The 17656-nt window shown below is 43.2% G+C and overlaps 1 pseudogene; it reads left to right on the forward strand.

The window, feature by feature from the left end:
* Positions 1 to 12497: 12497 nt before the first annotated feature.
* Positions 12498 to 17281, forward strand: LOC127690713 (mast cell protease 4-like; annotated as a pseudogene).
* The last annotated feature ends 375 nt before the right edge of the window (positions 17282 to 17656 follow it).

Consider the following 17656-nt stretch of genomic DNA (forward strand, 5'->3'; position numbering starts at 1 on the left):
GATAAACCCTTAGCCAGACTGACCAAAGGGCACAGAGAAAGTATCCAAATTAACAAACTTAGAAATGAAAAGGGAGACATAACAACGGAAACTGAGGAAATCCAAAAAATCATCAGATCCTACTACAAGAGCCTGTACTCAACACACCTGGAGAATCTGGAGGAAATGGACAATTTCCTTGACAGATACCAAATACCAAAATTAAATCAGGACCAACTAGACCATCTAAACAGTCCCATAAAGCCTAAAGAAATAGAAGGAGTCATAGAAAGTCTTCCAACCAAAAAAAGCACAGGACCAGATGGTTTCAGTGCAGAATTCTACCAGACCTTCAAAGAAGAGTTAACACCAATACTCTTCAAACTATTCCACAAAATAGAAACAGAAGGAACACTACCCAATTCCTTCTACGAAGCCACAATTACGCTGATACCAAAGCCACACAAAGATCCAACAAAGAAAGAGAACTTCAGACCAATTTCCCTTATGAACATCGATGCAAAAATACTCAACAAAATTCTTGCCAACCGAATCCAAGAACACATCAAAACGATCATCCACCATGATCAAGTAGGCTTTATCCCGGGAATGCAGGGTTGGTTCAATATACGGAAATCCATCAATACAATCCACTACATAAACAAACTCAAAGAACAAAACCACATGGTCATTTCATTGGATGCTGAAAAAGCATTTGACAAAATTCAGCATCCTTTCATGCTTAAAGTCTTGGAGAGAACAGGAATTCAAGGCCCATACCTAAACATAGTAAAAGCAATATACAGCAAACCGGTAGCCAGCATCAAACTAAACGGAGAGAAACTTGAAGCAATCCCACTGAAATCAGGGACCAGACAAGGCTGCCCCCTTTCTCCTTATCTTTTCAATATTGTACTTGAGGTACTAGCTCGGGCAATTCGACAACATAAGGAGGTCAAAGGGATACAAATTGGAAAGGAGGAAGTCAAACTATCATTATTTGCAGACGACATGATCGTCTACCTAAGTGACCCAAAGAACTCCACTAGAGAGCTCCTACAGCTGATAAACAACTTCAGCAAAGTGGCAGGTTACAAAATCAACTCAAGCAAATCAGTGGCCTTCCTATACTCAAAGGATAAACAGGCTGAGAAAGAAATTAGGGAAATGACCCCCTTCACAATAGCCACAAACAGTATAAAGTATCTTGGGGTGACTCTTACCAAACATGCGAAAGACCTGTATGACAAGAACTTCAAGACTCTGAAGAAGGAAATGGAAGAAGACCTCAAAAAATGGGAAAACCTCCCATGCTCATGGATCGGTAGAATCAATATAGTTAAAATGGCCATTTTGCCTAAAGCACTATACAGATTCAATGCAATACCCATCAAAATCCCAACTCAATTCTTCACAGAGTTAGAAAGAGCAATTATCAAATTCATCTGGAACAACAAAAAACCCAGGATAGCTAAAACTATTCTCAGCAACAAAAGAAAATCTGGGGGAATCAGTATCCCTGACCTCAAGCAATACTACAGGGCAATAGTGTTAAAAACTGCATGGTATTGGTACAGTGACAGGCAGGAGGATCAATGGAACAGGATTGAAGATCCAGAAATGAACCCACACACCTATGGCCACTTGATCCTCGACAAAGAGGCTGAAAACATCCAATGGAAAAAAGATAGCCTTTTCAACAAATGGTGCTGGTTCAACTGGAGGTCAGCATGCAGAAGAATGCGAATTGATCCATCCTTGTCTCCTTGTACTAAGCTCAAATCCAAATGGATCAAGGACCTCCACATAAAGCCAGACACTCTGAAGCTAATAGAAAAGAAACTGGGGAAGACCCTTGAGGACATCGGTACAGGGAGAAAGTTTCTGAACAGAACACCAATAGCGTATGCTCTAAGAGCAAGAATTGACAAATGGGACCTCATAAGGTTACAGAGTTTCTGTAAGGCAAAGGACACCATCAAGAGGACAGATCGGCAACCAACAAATTGGGAAAAGATCTTCACCAATCCTACATCAGATAGAGGGCTAATATCCAATATATATAAAGAACTCAAGAAGTTAGACTCCAGAAAACCGAACAACCCTATTAAAAAATGGGGTACAGAGTTAAACAAAGAATTCTCACCTGAAGAACTTCGGATGGCGGAGAAGCATCTTAAAAAATGCTCCACTTCATTAGTCATTAGGGAAATGCAAATCAAAACAACCCTAAGATTTCATCTTACACCAGTCAGAATGGCTAAGATTAAAAATTCAGGAGACAGCAGGTGTTGGAGAGGGTGCGGAGAAAGAGGAACACTCCTCCACTGCTGGTGGGGTTGCAAATTGGTACAACCACTCTGGAAAGCAGTCTGGCGGTTCCTCCGAAAACTGGGCACCTCACTTCCAGAAGATCCTGCTATACCACTCCTGGGCATATACCCAGAGGATTCCCCACCATGTAATAAGGATACATGCTCTACTATGTTCATAGCAGCCCTATTTATAATTGCCAGATGCTGGAAAGAACCCAGGTATCCCTCAACAGAAGAGTGGATACAAAAAATGTGGTATATCTACACAATGGAGTACTATTCAGCCATTAGAAACAATGAATTCATGAAATTCTTAGGCAAATGGATGGAGCTAGAGAACATCATACTAAGTGAGGTAACCCAGACTCAAAAGGTGAATCATGGTATGCACTCACTAATAAGTGGTTATTAACCTAGAAAACTGGAATACCCAAAACATAATCCACACATCAAATGAGATACAAGAAGAAAGCAGGAGTGGTCCCTGGTTCTGGAAAGACTCAGTGAAACAGTATTTGGCAAAACCAGAACGGGGAACTGGGAAGGGGTGGGAGGGAGGACAGGGGAAGAGAAGGGGGCTTACGGGACTTTCGGGGAGGGGGGGGGCTAGAAAAGGGGAAATCATTTGAAATGTAAATAAATTATAGCAAATAAAAAAAAAAGACAAAAAAAAAAAAAAAAAAGGAAAAAAAAAAAAAAAAGGTATCATGCAGCTAGATTAATGTAGCCACTCATAAAAGCACTTGTTGAGACTACAAACCATGCATCTCAATAAATCACACAGTTGGAAACAAAGTTCTAGAGTCATGGAGCTTTACAGAAAGAATCTCAGTCTGACAAAAGAGGTATTGACTATCAGATAGAGGTGCAAAGTTTCCATTCTTGGACCTGACAATGCAGATCTCTTCACATGATGGAGACTGGATACCATTGAGGAAAGTTCTGGAACCTCTATCCTTCTGTATTTCCTTCCTTTGCTTCCTTGGAGCTACAAGGGTCTGTCAAAGCACAGTGATATGAATTACAGAAAAGTAGAAGATCAATATTTTTTAATACTGGGCATTGGATATGACCTGATAATACTTTGTAAAGGGCTCAAATCCTTCCATGAAGCTTCAGTTATAGAACAGGCTTTGGAGATGGTCCACATACAGGGTTCCAAATGATCAGTCCCTTTTTCCAATTCCTGAATACAGATGTAGGAGAGGCATAGTCACTAATTGGTATCATCCCCATAGTGGTTGACATGACATCCCCTATGGAAGGGATGTTATGATAGAAACTAGTGGAAAACTTCAAAACTGCCTCTCCTAACCAAAAAGGAAATGAGAGCAAAGAAGGAGATATCCAGGGGACAAAGTAACTATGTGTTATTGAATCATGCAGACAAGGTGATCCCTGCTAGCTCTCCCTTCAGGATATCTATTTGCATCTTGGATAACTACAGTAGATTATTGTAAACTTAAGTGGGTGGTGAATCTAGCCATAGATGCTCTTGATGTAGTTTTATTTTTGCTACAAATGACACATGCCTGGCAGCTAATAATCTGGGAAATACATCAACATATATCATCAGGAGCAGTAATGTCTATTACAGGGAACCCAATCTTGTCACACTGTTGGCATCATGTTCATTTGAATTAGAGTGCACCTACTGTAGACACCTTGGGATGACAAACTCTTGCCTCAGAGTAGGAAGTAAATTTAAGAACATTGACTTTAGAGAAGTAGCCATGGTCCATGATCTTCATAAGTCCAGTTTTCTCTTCCTAAGTCAGGTGGTTGCATCTGGCTTATCCATCTCTAAGGAAGAAGAAAAATCTTCTCCATCTATTTTGAAGGAAAGTTTGCTGAAAAAAAAAATGATCACACAGGATGGCTCCCTAAGTAGCATGCAACTTGAGTGTGGGTGTTTGGAATGATACAATCCTACCTGATGCAGTCATGAAAGACAGTGATGTACAGAAGTTCAAACCCAAAATTAAAACTCCTTCAAACTAGGAAAAGACCACCTAATCTATAACCATAATAACAAGTCCCAATCAAAATTATATTTCTTGACTCACTTTTTCTTATGGACAATGATAGATGCCTGTGCACTTTTTAAAAAATAACCAGTACCATCTTGACCTTCATCTTGTCAAGACACAATTTTTTAAGTTTAAATTTTTGTTTTAGGAATTTCATGCAGAAGTATTGTATGTATAGCACGATCATGCCTCCCTTTCCCCCTCAAACTCCTTTTCTGTTGTATTTTACATTGTCTTGTGGGGAAGACACATGGTAGAGGGATGAATGGAACCCTTCAGCTCTAAGCCCATGGCATGGAGTCCTAGTTTGTTGAGACACAGCAGTGATCCTCACCTCTAGCCTCTTGAGAATGCTACTCCTCAAAAGGAAACTATTCGCTGGGTGGTGGCAGCGCACACCTGTAATCCCAGCACTCTGGGAGGCAGAGGCAGGCGGATTTCTGAGTTTGAGGCCAGCCTGGTCTACAGAGTGAGCTCCAGGACAGCCAGGGACACCCAGAGAAACCCTGTCTTGAAAAAAACAAAAACCAAAAAAAAAAAAAAAGAAAAGAAAAAGAAAGAAAGAAAGAAACTATTCACCCATAATAATAGGAAAAGGTGTCTTATCTTAGAGGCACTGGAATTGCTGGAGAAGGGAGGGAGAGAACAGGCAGGGGATTAGGAGGAGGAGACCAGGAATGCCACGTGTTTGATGGCACAGCCCTTTCCCAATGCACCCAAAATCCAGAGACAGGAGTGGGAATCATAGGGATGTGCCCGGCTCACATAAGCACAGGTGTAAAAGCATTTGTCTAATGCTTGAGGGATTGTTTAGAATCATAATATGTTAGGCAATGGTGACCGTGTTTAGGGAGCCTTCACAGTTTGGGTAATTTCTCTTATGCATGTCTGCAATGCTTATGATCCTGAAATACTATCTGTCTGTCTGTCTATCAGTTCTCAGCATCAGTTCAGTCCTCAGCAGACATCTTGGAGTCCAATCTGTTAATGGTTTTCTCATATCTGGTAGGCTGTAGGGGAACCACACTACACAAACAGTCCTTCCCCACGCCTCCATGAAGCTCATTTATCATACCATTGCTGCTGTGTGAAGCTCCCCAGCTCCTGAACCAGGGTGACAGAGCAGAGGCCCTGACCTCAGAGAATGTGCTTTGTGCTCCCTCCTGTGGTAACTTTTGGGTGGGTACCTACTCAGTGGAGGGCCCACGTGGGACTCCTCCCTTTGCTTGGGATTCCCGGTCTCCCACTCTCTTTCTCTTTCCTCACTCATTCGGACTTGGAGAATCAAAGTGGTATAATCTTCATAACCCTATGGATTAGACCAAGGAGATAGGTGAGAAACCGAGGCTTCATCTCTATGCTTGTGGATTGGAGGTCAATGGGCTCACTTAGTGTTTCCCTCTGAAAACCCAGACCTAAGTGGGAACAGAGAAGAACAGGGAGAAAATGGGTCTAGAAAGAGGTGATAAGAGGTTATTTACTAAAACTTCCCCCTTTTTCTGCCCACAGGGGAACTCTGGGGGACACTTTTGCATGTGACAGAGTGGCCCAGGGCATTGTCAGTTATCACTTGTGTCCTTGGAAACCTCCTCGGGTATTCACCAGAATCTCCAGCTTTAGACCTTAGATTCAGAAAACAATTAAACTCCTGAGACAACCCTAGAACACAAAACCTGAATCTGGGCCAGTGTGCAGCATCCTGGGGACCACTGTCTGAGTCTTAATAAAGAAATCTGTCTGCAGGAAAGCGATGGCGTCACTCTGTCCCATGAGTGCAGAGCTTAAAACATTTTTATACACCGCCTTCTTCTTCACTCTCTCTTCATTTGTTTCTCTCTTCAGATACTCTCATAAATCTTATGCATCAGACCTGTGCACTGACCCCATCATAAGAGCACACACAAAGGCCAGGACTGTCAGTCCTGGAAAGTCCTGCCTTTGACAATGGTGCCTTCTTTCTTTCTAATTCTTCACATTTAACAGGCTACCAAGGGTGAGAAAGAGCAAAAGCCTTTACCTCCCACTCTCCCTCATGCCTCTAAGGAAAGTCTGTGGTCCTGGGAAGTCCACTCTTCTCTGAGACTCTGCCCCCCCCCCCGCCCCGCCCCCAGGTCCCCTGGTCCAGCTCCAGCTCCAGCAAGGCCTTTCTGCTGAGCTATTATGGCCTCATCTTAGAACTGTATTGACTTCTCTTCACCTTGCCTAAAGGAACCCAGGAGATGACACGGGACAGCCCATTTTCAGAACAGAAACTTTAGAAAGTGACCAAAATGTTAAATGCCCACACCAGTATGTAGACTCACGTACTCTGCAGCAGGGTCAGGTCAGCACCTCTCATATAACATATCTTGGCTCAGAGCCCTGGTGTGAGCTTAGAGTCATGAGCAGTCCACTGACTAACCACTGTCCTAGTCACCCTGTGCCCCTAGTCATGGAGGCAGCCTGATACCTTTAAAAAAAAACAACTTTTCACATGTATACCATGCATAGTGAAGATTCTCAACCCCTCCCACCTCCCTAACACCCCTGGACACTCTAGGCTCTCCTCACAAATCTCTCTCATGTTCATGTCTATGTGCTTAGTTTTGTAACCCACTAAGGTTAACAATGACCATCTGTGTAAATTGGAGCCTGGTAGGCTCAGCGGAGGATACTCAGCTAAAGACAGTGATTTCCTCCTCCCCTTCCAGAATCTATCAATAGCCAATATTTCAAGAGATAAAGAGTGGGACCCCACAAGCCCCTCCCCCTTCCTTGACTGGTTGTTGATTGGGCTTGTCTTACATGGGCCCAGTGCTGGGAACTACAGTTGGCATGAACCGATGGTTGTCACAACTGTATCCAGTCTAGAGAATGGAGTTTTGCAGCCCTTCCCCCACCTTCCAGCTCTTACACACTTCCCATGCACTTCTCACCTTAGTGTTCCTGAGCCTTAGAAGGGGTGGACTAAGTGACTTGATTAGGGGTGGACCCACCACCACCACTTATTTGTGCATCCTGGGCCCGAGTGCTTCTCTGCATTCACCCCACTATTCATCAGATGGAGAGGGGTCTCTGAGTAAGACTGGGATCCACTTTTTTCTATGGGGGAAAGAATGGTCTTTGGAAGGCAGTTTGCTGCTGTGTAAATTGAGTTTACCATCAGAGGGAGCATATGTACTTCCCATGTAGGGCTGCTGCCTTCCCTGGGTGTCATTAGCCAGGCTTACACGACCAGATATCCATTAATAGTTGAGGTAATCGATGGTGGGAATGGGATTGATCAAGTTATGTTTGCTGGAGAGATTGCTCAGCAGTTAAGAGCACTGACTGCTCGACTAGAGGACCTGAGTTCAATTCCCAGCAACCACAGGGTGGCTCACAACCATCTGTAATAGGATCTAATGCCCATTTCTGGTGTGCCTAAAGACAGCTACAGTGTACTCATATAAACCAGTCTTTAAAAATATTCTAAAAAAAAATTTTCAACATGGCTTCACTAGCTTTGGTGAGTTCTCCCAACCAGGCAAGAACCTGTCCTGCCATGCCCAACCTCTGGTTCCTTACCACAGTGCTACCCTGAGCACTGTGATCTTTTCCCAGAAATCTAAGCCCACCCCATCTCCAGTTTCCTGTCACATTGTTCCTCTACAAGGGTGTGTTTTCCCACATCATCATGACCCCAGCCTACCCCAAACGCTGTGAGATGGTATCTCACAACACTCCTCTAGCCTCAGACCCAGCCACTTCACAGGATTGCTGTGGGCCTAGACCAGACTAAGATGTGGTAGGACACTGCCCACGACCCAGATTCCCAGCCAGGGCTACATCCCTTCAGATACCCCAAGACACCCAATCTAAGACCACCTTAGGATTCAAGCCTATTGGAGAAAAAGCACGCTCGCGCACACACATGCACACACACACACACACACACACACACACTACCAGCCAACAGTCTAAATTAATTGTGTGTTCCTATCAGAAAAACACAGTGTGAAAAATCCAGACAGTATGCCAACCTACTAAATAACCAATTCTATAGCTATGTCTCCAAAAGAGAAAAACTTAGATGAAACCTAAGCCACAGAGATTCTAGAAAAGATTAAACTCACAAATTGTGGGCAACTGCCAACTCATTTTTTTCCTTAATTCACTTTACATCCTGTTTGCTGCCCTCTGCTGGGGACCTACCCAAGCTCTGGTTGTCTCTGGGAGGCAGTTGAGGGGTTAAAGGCTAGCAGAGGACAAAATTTGGTTTTGGGAGAGTAAAGGTTGGTTATTACTTGTCTTGACTAAGTTTTTGTGAGACCAGAAGCTGCAGAACTCCTCAAGCAATTAACACAATTGTTAAACATCAGGGGATTAAGTAAAGAGGCCCTTTGTTCTTTCCCCCAGCAGGTCCTCCCTGGCCCAGGCCCTGAGCCTGGGAATTTACTTAACTCCTTGTCAGCTAAAGTCCTCACAGAATGAAGCATTTTTACACAAGTAATATGCACAAAAACACACATACACTCACACACATACTTAAGTCAGGCCCAGTCATCTTTCTAATCAACTTACATACTTAAACACATATACACACACACACACACACACAAAGCCCAAGCACCAGTGCAGAAAAACTCACTCATTCTGGATGAAAATTAAGCTCCAACTTTTATTGCATAAAGAAAGAAAAAACTTCTACCTTTGTATTGCTAAATGAAAGAAATCCAAGTCTGTAAGAAAAAAAAAGAAGCCCTGTCCTTGTCAATAAGAAGAACCCCTGCTGTTTAGAAAAACTGTATCAGGCTGGAGAGATGGCTCAGTGGTTAAGACCACTGACTGCTATTCTAGAGGTTCTGAGTTCAATTCCCAGCAACACAAACATCTCTAATGGGATCTGATGCCCTCTTCTGGTATGTCTGAAGACATTATACTACACCCATCTAGGTTTCAATTGGGTTGGTTATTGCTTGACCATTCCCTCAGTCTCTGCTCCATCCCTCATCCCTGGATTTCTTGAAGGAAGAATAAAGTTTTGGATGAAAGTTTCATGTGTGGGTTGTTTTCCTTATTGTTCCACTGGGTTCTTCTCTGGCTACAAGAGGTGGTCTCTTCAGGTTCCATCTCCCCAATGTTATGAGTCTTACATAAGGTCACCCCCACTGATTCCCTATCTCTGGCATGTCTTTGAGGTGTCTCCAACCCCTAAAACACCTCAGCCCCCACCCCTAACAGCTGCAGATTTCCAAGTATTTTCATGGCCATCTGAACATCTTCCCTGTCTCTCCTCACATGAGATCCTGAAACCCCACAATTCCTCTCACTATCCCTTCTCCTACCAAGTTCTCTCCCTCCATCTGCCTCCTATGACTATCTTATTCCCCATTCTAAGTGAGATTCAAGCATGCTCTCTTGTGCCTTCCTTCTCATTTAGCTTCTTTGAGTCTGTGGATTGCAGCACAAATATCCTGTATATTGTGGCTAATATCCATTTATAAGTGAGCACATATCATATATGTCCTTTTAGGTCTGGGTTACCTCACTCAGAAAAATATTATGAAGTTCCATACATTTGCCTGCAAAATTCATGATGTCTTTGTTTTCAATAGCTGAATAATAGTCCATTGTTGTATGTACCACATATCCTTTATCCATTTTTTTGGTTGAGAGACATCTAGGTTGTTTCCAACTTCTGGCTATTGTTAATAAGAATAAGAATAATACTCAGATTTTATAACCCACAAAATTATGCTAAAATTGAAGAACACATGAGAACTTTTGACGATAACAACCCATTAGAATAATATTTTCTCAATGGAGACTCTGAAAGCCAGAAGACCTAGATAGATATTCTACAAGCTCTAAGATGCAAATCCAGACTACTACACACAGCAAAACTATCTGTCACAATTGATGGTGAAAGAAAAGTCTATCATGATAAAAAAAAAAAAAGCAATTTCTGTCCACCAATCCAGCTTTACAGAAGGCATTAGAAGGAAAACGTCAATCAGAAGGGGTCAACCACACTCAAAAAAAAAAAAAAAAAAAAAAAAAACAAGGAGTTGTAGGCTTAAAACCTACTTTCAAAACCCTACTTTAATAAGGGTTCTTAAATGCTTCAACCTTCATTACAGCCCACCAACCAAAGGTAGGAGAAGAAGAAAGGGTTAATAGGACAAGGGAAATGTGAATCTGTTGAGAAGTAGTTCTTTGGGGAGATTCCAGTCTTTGACATCAACCATCCAGTCTAAGAGCCTTACACCAAGCATGAATCTGCAGCAATAGTCCATGAATAGTCTTTGAATCAGTAGCAGTGGCTTAATCAACACAAGTCCACAGAAACAGCAGGAAGCCACCGGAATATCACAAGAAGCTTTTTGATGTGTTTCTCTCTATGAAGTCACAACAAGGAAAGATCAGTGAAGAAAATCCATCGAAGACTAGCAAGGCAAACCGATGCCAGAGCATTATTCACTGTTGGGTTATATTTTCACACTTTCCAAACATCATGTGTCCTCCCAACTGTCCACTCCAGCAAAGCATCACATGCCTTTTTACAAGACAGCTTCCAGAAAAACACCACGTCTGTTCTCAGCAAAACACCCTCTCATGTGTCTGTCTCAGTAAAATATCCTCTCAGAGGGCAGCTTCCAGAAAAAGATCACATGACACAACTGAGTCTCCTACAAAACCAGAAATTTCCACTTCAAGGAATAACAAATAATACCAAATCAGTAAGTCAAAGGCACCTGGGGGGATACAACATAACAACAGAATAACAGGAATCAACAGACACTGCTCATAGAAAACTCTTCAATATTAATGGTCTCAATTTCCCAATAAAAAGATATAGACTAAGAGAACAGATATGAAAACAGGATCCATCCCCTGACTGCAGCCAAGAGACACACATCACCACTATAGACATATGTGCTTATGGTAAAAGAATAGAAAGTGGTATGCCAAGCCAAGGGGACCAAGAGTCAAAGAGGTATAGCTGTTTTCAAATCAAAACTGATCAGAAGAGATAGAAAAGAACACTATGTACCCATTAAAGGAATAATCCACCAAGAGGACATCTCCGTTCTAAACATTTTTGCACCAAACCCAAGGACACCCAAGTAAATAAAAGAAACTACTACAACTAAAATCACAATTCTTTCTCACACAATGTTAGTGAGTAACTTCAATACCCTACCCTTGCCAATAGACAGGTCATACAGACAAAAACTAAACAAAGAAATGCTGAAGTTAATTAATATTATAAATTGAATAGAACTAATAGACATCTACAAAACTGTCTATCTACCCAAACATGACAGAATGCACATTCTTCTCAGTAACCCATGGGTTGCAAGATATTTCCTGTCCATTCACATTGAGGCAGTGAGAGGCCAGTGATAAGAGGGGAGAGAGGAGGAGGAGCTAAGGAAGGAAAGAGGCTTGGTGGACCTCGTGAGCGGAGCAGAGAAGGAAACACAGCTATCCAGATGGCTTCATACGTATTTCTTATGTTTTGAAGAGGTTAGAAATTGGTATAAGACCTTTATCATTGCAAATTGGCAGTATGTAATTGGGAGTTTTATATACATAAATGTATTTGGCTAACTATTTAAGTTTAAGAGTCATGCTTTACTGGGTATTTGGGGCGGGAGTGCAGGGAATCCTTTTACAGAGTCTACGCAGCTGAGATGCTGTGAGAGCTAGCTGAAAGAGATTGGCACAGCAGTGACAGTGAGAGCTGCCCAGAGTGAGACCCGCCCGCCAGGCCTTGGTGCAGAGACCAGGTGGGGCGGTACTCTTTTTTAATTATTACCCACTACACCCATGGAACTTTGTTTTTAAGAGAAAGAACTTCCTGGATGATGGTGTTGATGCATTTTTTAAATAAAGGCAGAAATGAGCGATTTCCTGGGTATACTGCATGTGGCTCACTTCCCTCTGAAAAGTAAGACTGTCAAACTGAGGAGGGGTGAGGGTCCATGGTGTCTACACAGACTAGGACCTCCACTCCACAAGCTTCAAGATGAAGCCTCGGTTTATCACCTCTCCCTGTGGTCTCATCCATAAGGTTATGGAAATTGTAACACTTTGCTTCTCCAAATCCAAATGAATAAGGAAAGGGAAAGAGGGTGGGAGGCAGGGAATTCCAAAACAAGGAAAAAGCATACCTGGGGAATCATTGATTTCAGATCCTGAATAGGTAATGGAGGAGTCCCAAGTGGGTCCTCCACTGAGGAGGTACCCATCCTAAAAATTACCCCAGGAGGGGGCACAAAGCACATACTCTGAGGTCAGGGCCTCTGCTCTGCCACCCTGGTTCAGGAGCTGGGAAGCTTCACACAGCAGCAATGGTATGCTAAATGAGCTTCATGGAGGCGTGGGGAAGGACTGTTTGTGTAGTGTGGTTCCCCTACAGCCTACCAGATATGAGAAAACCATTAACAGATTGGAGTCTAAGATTATTAAACTGTCTGATGAGACCTGGGCTAATGCTGAGAACTGAAAGACAGACTATCAGACAAACAGACAGACAGTATCACAGGATCATAAGAGAAGCATCTCAGACCTCACACAAACCATGAAGGCTTCATCTCTTCAGAACATTGATTCTGTATGCACTGACTCTTCCTTCCAAGGAGGATCTCCATTCAACAGAGTCCGTCCACAGAGAAGGAAAGGGAGATGGGAGCAGTGCGTTTCTCCCACCCTCTTTATCGTTCCTCATTCATTTGGACTTGGAGAAGGAAAGTGGTGTAAGCTTCGCCCACACGGGATGGAGTCTAAAGTCCTCCTAGATGAGCTTGTGGACAGGGGAGCTGGTCCTCTGGGGTCTTTGTGATTGCTTCTTCTCACTGTGTCTTTGCAATCAGGGAACACAGGCATGCACAAAGAACAATGATTGGAGTGGAATCAGGTAGCCACTAATTTGAGACCAAATTCTGATATTTTTCAATGACTATGACATCTTGGCAAGGATCAATTTTCTCATCTGTAAAATGGTAACAGCAACAATGTCAGGCAAGTGGATCAATGAAATAGGATTGAAGACCCAGAAATGAACCCACATACCTATGGTAACTTGATCTTCGACAAAGGAACTGAAAACATCCAGTGGAAAAAAGATAGCCTTTTCAACAAATGGTGCTGGCTCAACTGGAGGTCATCATGCAGAAAAATGCAAATTGATCCATTCTTATCTCCTTGTACTAAGTTCAACTCCAAGTGGATCAAGGACCTCCACATAAAACCTGACACACTGAAACTAATAGAAAAGAAACTGGGGAAGACCCTTGAGGACATGGGAACAGGGGAAAAGTACCTGAACAGAACACCAATAGCTTATGCTCTAAGATCAAGAATTGACAAATGGGACCTCATAAAATTCCAAAGTTTCTGTAAGGCAACGGGCACTGTCAAAAGGGCAAAACATCAACCAACAGATTGGGAAAGGATCTTCACCAACCCTAAATCCGACAGAGGGCTGATATCTAATATATACAAAGAACTGAAGAAGGTAGACCCCAGAGAACCAAATAACCCTATTAAAAAGTGGGGTACAAGCCGGGCGTGGTGGCGCACGCCTGTAATCCCAGCACTCGGGAGGCAGAGGCAGGCGGATTTCTGAGTTCGAGGCCAGCCTGGTCTACAGAGTGAGTTCCAGGACAGCTAGGGCTACACAGAGAAACCCTGTCTCCAAAAAATCAAAAAAAAAAGTGGGGTACAGAGCTAAACAAAGAATTTTCACATGAAGAACTTTGGATGGCTGAGAAGCACCTTAAGAAATGTTCAACATCATTAATCATTAGGGAAATGCAAATCAAAACAACCCTGAGATTTCACCTCACACCAGTCAGAATGGCTAAGGTTAAAAACTCAGGAAACAGCAGGTGTTGGTGAGGATGTGGAGAAAGAGGATCACTCCTCCACTGCTGGTGGGATTGCAAGATGGTACAACCACTTCAGTCTGGCGGTTCCTCAGAAATCTGGGCATGACACTTCTGGAGGACCCTGCTATACCACTCCTGGGCATATACCCAGAGGATTCCCCAGCATGTAATAAGGACACATGCTCCACTATGTTCACAGCAGCCCTATTTGTAGTAGCCAGAAGCTGGAAAGAACCCAGGTGTCCCTCAGCGGAGGAATGGATACAAAAAAATGTGGTATATATACACAATGGAGTACTAGTCAGCCATTAGAAACAACGAATTCATGAAATTCTTAGACAAATGGATGGAGCTGGAGAACATCATACTAAGTGAGGAAACCCAGTCTCAAAAGATCAGTCATGGTATGCACTCACTGATAAGTGGATATTAGCCTAGAAACTTTGAATACCCAAGACATAATCCACATATTAAATGATGTCCAAGAAGAACGGAGGAGTTGGCCCCTGGTTATGGAAAGACTCAGTGCAGCAGTATAGGGCAATACCAGAACAGGGAAGTGGGAAGGGGTAGATGGAGGAACAGGGGGAGGAAAGAGGGCTTATGGGACTTTCAGGGAGTGGGGAGCCAGAAAAGGGGAAATCATTTGAAATGTAAATAAAAAATATATCGAATAAATAAAAAAAATTTTAACTAACAAAAAAAAATGGAAACAGCAATACTCAGGGTTGGTGAAGCCTTAAGAAAGAACAGACCAGAAATATGACAGTGTGTCGGTCAGTTATTCAAAAATGCACAGAATTGCAAATTGTTATTATTTAAGCAAGAATAAACTTTGTAATCAATGCTCCTTTCCTGTGTAACTGCGAGCAGCATTTTATTTCCAGTGACACATGAAAAGATGAAAGCACCAAGTCTCAGTACTGATCCACACAGATTCAACATCGTTCTCAAGCAAGGACTCTCCACATATAACTAGCAGGCCTGTAATCTCTTGTGAAACACAGAGGGGGTACTTTAAACATTCCAGTGTTTTTTTCTGTTCATCGCACTGGAATGAAAAAATAATTTATATGTACTGGCTGGTTTTGTGTATCAACTTGATACAGGCTGGAGTTATCACAGAGAAAGGAGCTTCAGTTGGGGAAGTGCCTCCATGAGATCCAGCTGTGGGGCATTTTCTCAATTAGTTATCAAGGGGGGAGGGCCCTTTGTGGATGGTACCATACCCAGAATGGTAGTCTTGGATTCTATAAAAAAGCAAGCTGAGCAAGCCAGGGGAAGCAAGCCAGTAAGAAACATCCCTCCATGGCCTCTGCATCAGCTCCTGCTTTCTGACCTGCTTGAGTTCCAGTCCTGTCTTCCTTTGGTGATGAACAGCAACATGGAAGTGTAAGCTGAATAAACCCTTTTCTCTCCAACTTGCTTCTTGGTTGTGATGTTTTGTGCAGGAATAGAAACCCTGACTAAGACATTATAGAAACTAATTAAATGTATGATCATCCTGTTCTGTGATATCCAAAAAGTCCGTTGAGTTCTCCCTAAATGTATATTACTACACATACCAAAGGGACTATTAGTATGATTAAATCAGAACATGCACTTACAGCAACTGTTCTCAACCTCTCGGTCCCAAAACCCTTTGAATATCAAACACCAGATACCCTGCATGTCAGATATTTTTACATTATAATTCATAACAATAGCAAAAATAGAGTTATGAAGTACAAATGAAAAAAATTTATGTCTGGGGTCACAAAATGAGGGTCACACCATTAGGAAGGTTGAGAGTCACTAACTTAAGACCTCGGTCAGGCCCTGCATGCTGAGTATTCCACACACTCCCCGCTCCTTCCTCCCTCAGAGCCATATTCTATCACCTCCTACTGCTTCTGTTCTCTGTCAACAGGGAAGCCTCTGTCACCCTCGGAGCTCATGATGTGAACAAGGCAGAATCCACACAGCAGAAGATAAAAGTTGAAAAACAAATAGCCCACCCAAATTACAACTTCTCCCAAGCTCCATGACATCATGTTACTGAAGGTGCCATTGTTTTCCTTGCCCTGCTTAAGTCTCCCACCCTTAACTCTCCTCCTGCCTCAGAACTTCAAATTCTCTCTTGTCCAGTCTGTTTCCTCAGAACTCACTAGTGAATTCTATGTCATTATGGACCCATGTCCAAGCCCCCTTCTCTGGTTTGCCATCTCCTCTCTCCTTCCCCCAACAGCTTCAAGAGAAAGCTGGAGTTGACTTCTGCTGTGGATGTAATTCCCCTGCCTGGTCCCTCTGACTCTATCAAGTCTGGGAAGACATGCCTGACAGCTGGCTGGGGGTGAACTGCAGTGACAGACCCTTCTTCAGATACACTCAGGGAGGTGAAACTGGGAGTCATGGATAAAGAGGCCTGTGAAGAATATAGGCGTTATGACAATAACTTCCAGGTCTGGGTGGGCAGGCCCAGAAGGAAGAGATCACCTTATGATGTGAGTACACACCTGCTCTTCCTCCCCACAGCAGAGGACAGCATCAGTGGAGGATTTGTGCCAAACAGCTCTCCATGACAGAGACTAATGCCTGTGTGCTTAGCTCCTATCCCCGAGGCTCTGGAAATTCAAATTCTCCCTCTCTGTCTCATTTCCCTGTGTCCAAGCCCTTCCTGAAACCTTCCCATGAGGCTCCAGAAGAGAAAGAAAGGGAGAAAAGGGAGACATGTTAGCATTAGGGAGGGGGAATAGGAGGGGGTCAGAATCAGGCAGTAAATCACTAACTTACAACTTATAGGGAGCCAGGACCTGGTATTTTACTCTGGAATTAGCTATGGTTGGAGGGGTGGGGTCTGTAGGTGCAGGAGAGTAATCATTGCTCTTCGTCTGTTATTTCTAAAATACAAGAAGACTCCAGGGGACCTCTATTGTGTGCTAGGGTGACTCGTGGTATTGTATCTCATGGACGTGGAGATGCAAAGCCCCCTGTAGTCTTCACTGGAATCTCCCCGTACTTGCCCTGAATTAATAGAGTCATAAAGGGCAAGTAGCTGAAAAGCCTGGCCTGCATGGGTCTGTCTCCAAGAGAGAACTCATCTGGTGCCCCTTGAGTTCAACAAAGCCTGCACCCAGTCTGCCCCCAGCCTGTTCCAGCCTGTCCCCAGCTGTCCCTAAGAGCATCTCAAAGTTACACAATTCTGTGATGATGGATTGTTCCCTGTTATGCACCTCAATAAAGACCTAACCTCCAGCAGCTGTGTGACTCCACTTTGTGCTATAAACACCCCACCCCCTCCCTATGCTCAATGAAGAATTGATTTGAGCTACTATCTTGGCATATTAACAATCTCAACTGCTGACCTACCGGCACAGGTGTGTCACTGTGGATTATTGACTATTATCTAACATGCATGGGTGTGTACAGTAAGATTCCACATCCAGGGTGATGTGCGCTGTTCCATTCTTCTCCTCCACTGCCCTGTCTTCTCATC

This window comes from Apodemus sylvaticus, chromosome 8 (assembly GCF_947179515.1).
Source record: "Apodemus sylvaticus chromosome 8, mApoSyl1.1, whole genome shotgun sequence".
In the NCBI taxonomy this organism is placed as follows: Eukaryota; Metazoa; Chordata; class Mammalia; order Rodentia; family Muridae; genus Apodemus; species Apodemus sylvaticus.